Genomic DNA, 6,000 nt, shown 5'->3' with positions numbered 1-6,000 from the left:
GATCAAGATGCCATCTGAGGAGGTGAAAAAAAATGTTTCAGATCTGTGTGATTTACTCATTTAATCATCCTCAAATCCACCCCAAACACAACAATACTGTGTCGAATATCAGTACTTGAGAAGATTTTATTGTCCCACTAAATTACATTTAATTCTTACTATAGCATCTCATATAAACAAGTATAGTGAATGATTTCCTCCCCAGTGTGTTCTTCAGGAGACAGGAAAAGACTGCTATATGGAATGCATAGATCTGGAAAAGGTCACCTTTTCTCTATGCCTCAATCTCGAGAATGTGCTCAGATACTTTCAGTAGTGGATGGTTTTCTTTTTCTTCTTTAAGGTGATATTTTCTGGTTTAAAATAATAATTATGAAACTACCACAAAGAACCATTTGAGGCTTTTAGCTTTTTACTAATTGCTCTGAAAGAGAATTCTAAATGATTTCCAAATGACTTAAATGATTTGGCTAAAGAGCATCTTATTACAAATGGGCTGAGTTGAAAACATTGTGTCAGCACTAAATGAGGCTTTTTTTCCCCCCTGCCTTTCTCTAATGGGCAGATCAGAACGTGTAAAGCACCCTTCCTGCAATGACTTTTAAATGGGCTTTGGATCAAACCTTTATTTAGACAACGTTTTCTTTCTAATGTAATTTACCACATTGTGATATTTGCCATTACTGCATTCCTTGCAGTATTCCCTATCCTGTGAATCTGAAATCCTCCAAACAATGTGGGAAAACTTAACACCAGTTTGCAATAAATACCCGTCCAGCTTAGAGCAGATGACTTCAAGACTGTCAGTAGCCCTGCTCTGGTACTGATGACAGCTTACTGAAGAATTTCTGACTTGGGGACTGGTCCAGTAACCCTTAAGCAAGAGAGAAATCTTTACACGCGTGAATAATCACATTAGTTTCATCAAAACCAGTTACATAAATTACGCAACTTGAGTAATAGCCTGCAAGGCGCAACCCAATGCCAAGCCACTATTTGCCCTCCCAAAGTTCACTGCGTTACACCAACATTTTTGAGGTTCTGCGATGCTAAAGAGGCCTCTGCCCTGTGTCTGTGCTAACGACATAGGCAAGTGTGTAAAACAAGACTGTTTGATGCACGTACTGTTTTTCAAATACTAAAGTATAAGCAAGAGATGCCAAACAGCTTTGTGTCTGAAGGGCAGAGCTTTTTTGGAGAGCCACTAGGCTGCACTGTTGTATAGAGAACCAGCTCGCTCTTGCCCTGCTGCAGACGGGCAGCCTCATGCTGTGCAGAAGCTTGTAAATACTGTTTTACAGTTTTCACTAACAACAGAAGTATATGAGATCAAGAGAGGAAGACCGACACTTGGAAATCTTTGCTTTCTCCTCAAAGGCAGGTCCAGCTCTCAGTTTCAGTTAGGTGTTTTTATTCTGTGTAAGGTGCCCTGAAGATAACCACACTTTGGAATTGGAAGTTTTTCCTCCTGGAGGAAGGAGAAGCTGCTGGGGGACAGGTTTGGAAGGATGAGCCATGCAGTTACTCTTGAAGAATTTTTGACTGGACACACATGTTCCGGAAGATCTGTCTAAAGCTGTGATGGGCCTTCCTATGTGCATAAAGTCCAAACACATGCTTCCCTGTTCTTCCCCTGCTTTGGCACTGTTTGATGGCACAGACAATACAAAAGCACACATTAATTACTTCCCTATGTACATTACACACTGTGGCAATAACAGACATTATATGCTGTTCACGTGTGAATAATTAATTACAGTTATATTATATAGTCATTCTTTCCACTACTATTGTCCAAAGTAAATTTTTCCTTTAAGAGTAGTATGGTTTTAATTTAGGAAGCAGGGTTTCTTTAACCTATTTGACATTATGCAAACCATCTCAAAGGAGGTTTAATGCTATTTCCACTCTGTCTGCTAACATAGCTCCCTGCCCAAATGTGAGCTGTGTTTTATCAAGCAAATTACTTACAGAGGATTTGGTTCAAAAAGACATTGGGTTCATTCCTTTACCCATATTTATTCAGCTCTGGTGTAAATCTTTCTGTATTTTGCTCTGTGGATTAGCACCTCTCTCATCCTCCCACTATCCCCCACTTTAGGGCAGTAAGCTGAGACAACAATAATGAGGAGCAGAGCTGGTGGCTCTCTCCATCCTGAAGCTTTGGGAGCAAATAGGTCATCCCAAAGGACCTGAGTCTGTGCTGGGTTAGTTTAGTTTACTACAAGTCACACATTTGGGAACTATCTGCTTCAGGTTTGAATCTTCCAGTAACAACGTTTCTGGCTGCTAATTAAATTCTTACTTCTACAACACCAGAGAGGACAAGTGAGTTCCCCTTTAAAAGGGCACATAGAAGAAAACAAACTTCACTGATTACAAGAACATGTGTTGCATGCAATTAACCCATTACTGGGCCCTGGAAAGGAGAAAGCTGATCTGAGGGGAAAGAAAAACAAAAAAGAAGTTGAGAAACCTAATAGGCTGAAACAGAATTTTATCTAACAACCTTTTTAATTTGGGGCTTAGAGACTTTTTGCTAATGATCAGCTATAGTTGCCTCTTTCACTTTCACATGCAGCTGATGATTCTACTTTGTTCCACCTAATATTAAAATAAAACTAATATTTTTCCATAGGATCACAAGCACACACAGTCCTTTGCTACAGAAAATAATTGAGGTGAGCAGACATAGCAAATATTCTGCAGTAGGTTTGCCTTCATATTTAATTGCACTTGTTTTCAGCTACACACGTACAATTTCATGAGTCTTTCACAGTCAGGCTGCCTTGCCTGTGTATTTGCAGAAAGTGAATCTGTAGTTATATTGGCAAGTATTCTCACATGAAAATTCAAATGTGCAAGTGTTTATCTTAAACTGGATGCTCATCCATCCAGGCAAACAAAAGACTTCTATAATCTTTCTGGCCAAATGTAACTGAGCACTGGGGACAGACTGCTGTGTACTTGCAGAAAGTGATTTGTGCTCAGCCCTGGAACTTGCCCATTTCTCCTCAGAAAAAAAAAAGTGCTTGATTTGGCACAGCACATAGTCTAATATGCCCAGTTGGAATCATGGGATGTGTTGCAATAAAACTACTTATAATGGAGGCTATCTGCTTGCCGAGAATATTTTCTCTATTAGCATGGTATGAGTAAAATAAGGGAACATAACAGAACTGTTTGTGTAGTTTCCAGAGGGACGGCGAATTTAGTCCTTAGGATAAAAGGAATTTTTTTCAAGTTTTGTTTATTTCAGTAGGAGCTGCACATGAATGCAAGTATCTCTCTTTACAGTTTTCTTCACAGGATTAAGACCTTAGTTAGAAATACGTAAAAAAATACACCATTTTTGCTTCCACATTGATGATACTGGTATTTGTAGAGCCAGGTTTTCATACTCACTTTGAGAAAGCATTGCCCATAATATAAACAGTAATACTTCCTTTTCCTGGGAAAACACTACTCACTGTTTCTGTTTTCTGAATGTACAATAAATACATTTTTTTCTTCCTCCTACTAAATTTCATCCTTAAACAGAAATAGGCATCTTAAAGCAGACCATATCTTAATGGTGACGCAAGTTTTATAGGTGAATACGCTGCCTTAATACAAACAGAGAAGCAGAAAGAGCACATGTGTTCACAGCCATGTTTATCCAGGGATCAGGCAGATGTCATGGCAAAGTCTTTGTCTGTATATCCTCTACCACAGGAGCCAGCTGTGAAAAACAAATCTGAGCTGCTGAATACTCCTTGCCTTACCCAAATGAAACTTCCGTAAATAAACTTCTTTGCTTAGGTAATGCATACATATATGCATATAAGGAAAGGCTGCTCTCCTAGCATGCGTGTCTGTACTGTCCTGCCAGCTGGGAGCCTGGCTGTAAACTCTGCCCAGGCTGCAGTCTCTGCACATGAGCTCTTGTGCTGTTTGGAGGGCGTTCAGCTGTTGCTGCGAGTTCAAAACTGCATACACCTTCTGGGAACGACTGAGATTCGAGCCTGGCCAAAAGGCAATATGGATGCAACTAGTTCAAGGCCCTGGGGTCTAAGAGCCCAGACATACATCTTTGGAAAGAGTGTAAGCTTATTCAGTGATTCTCTCTGTAAACAACACACAGAAGACAGGGGAAGCACACACAAATACACACACATTGTTCATTTTCTGTCTTTGAAAGAAATGTGAAGGGAGCCAGTCAGCCCACAATGATACAGAATTTGTGCTAATTGGTCAATAGCAAATGGATATGAGCAATGTATGGAAAATATACCCCAGAATAAAATGGCTATAAGTATGGACAACAGCTCCAGCAGTTATTGGTGAGCAATTTTTATATAAAATATTGGAATGCATTTATAACAAATGGATGCAGGTTGTATATAACTAATTGTTAAATGTAAGTAAAATGAAAGGAGTAGCTCATATCCATTCTCTCCTACTTCCCAGTCATTTCGATATTTATTTTGTCTGAAGGTATTTTATATTTATCATAACAATTTTTTATCTCTTTTGCTTTAATTTGCTTTTAATAAAAATAACTGATTGACTATTAGAGAATTAGTCAGGGAACCCTCCTTAGTTTGTACTCTTTTGTCTTACTAAGCTAGCAAGCAAATTTAACCTGTGACTCTCTCACACAGTCATCATCAGATGAATGTGTTTCCACTTCATTTTTAGAGCATGTTTGTGTAGGATATGACTGCATTTTCATATTAGAATTGAAGAGGGCACGTGTGTGTGTATACAGTGCTGTATATATTATGCATACAAAGTTATTGTTCAAAAGACTTCTATCATCTATTCCCTTGTAACACCTCGATACTTGAAACATGGTGCTGTAATGTGCCTGTACCAATCAGAAAACTGAGCGATCATAACCTCTTGCTTACATCTAAGCAAAAGATATTTCAACTGTCGCATCAACAGAGTAAATCCCATTTTATTGAGTATACTTGGAATATAAAAATGATAAATGCTAACAATTAGATGCGAGTCATGTGTGTTTTGCAGTGCTTTAGAGTCTGAGCATACAAGATGCTGTAAGTCTGACCTTCCAGAGTCATCCATGGTATATAGGGAAAGCTATGTAAGCAGGTTATGGAAATGTGTGATTAACCCTTGCAAAGGTGGCCAACAAAATGAATGCTTTTTTTGTCTGTCTCATTAATAAGATGGTAGGTCTGACTGACTTAAATATTTATTGTCTCTCCATAAAAAAACCCATCAAAAAACTAGAAAAGCATTGTTGTCTCAGAAATTATATACACAAGTTTTTCTTGAAGATTTGGTCAATACAAGAGCAGGCAAATACTATCACTGGAAAGCAGGCTTTCCCCCCAAACCAGAACTCTGTTCCAGGTCTTAAAAGACTTGACACACAACTTGACCCGATCAAGGCACTTCTCAGGCACGCTGCATACCGAGGACCAGTTATGCTTCTTTGTTACAAAACAGACTAACAGCAAGGCCTTCAGATGTAAGCAGGGATACAGAGGATTCCCTGCCTTTTTTTTTATTCTACTGATCTCACATGTCACTAACTTGTTCTTGTGACCGTCAGCAAAACAGAAAAGATATCTAGATGCTGAACTTAAAAAATCCATCTAGACAGTAAGTAATAATCTGTTAGAAAAACATAAAGACACCAGGTAATAGTCTGTTATTAACAAGAAATACATTGGATGAAATTTGGGGGAAAAAACATGGAGAAATTTGCCTGTCTCACGGGAGGGAACCTTAGATGCTGTCCTTGGATCTTGTCAAGCTTTCTTTAGTTTTGTATTACTCACAGACTCCTTCTGTGAAAATTTAATAGTGCAGATATTTGTATTTCAGTAACTCATTGCTAAAAACCAGAAGAATCCTTTTGTTGTATTACTCTTCTGACTGTAAAGCTCTTCCAGCACAGTGTGTCACATTAATGGCAAAATAAGGGAACTAGATGTTAAAACAGAGAGGGTAGAGAATCCCTTTATGTACTGGTCTTTTAAGATTTTG

Source organism: Lonchura striata, chromosome 2 (genome assembly GCF_050655825.1).
Source record: "Lonchura striata isolate lonStrDom1 chromosome 2, ASM5065582v1, whole genome shotgun sequence".
Classification (NCBI taxonomy): domain Eukaryota; kingdom Metazoa; phylum Chordata; class Aves; order Passeriformes; family Estrildidae; genus Lonchura; species Lonchura striata.
Note: the sequence above shows the minus strand (reverse complement) of the source record.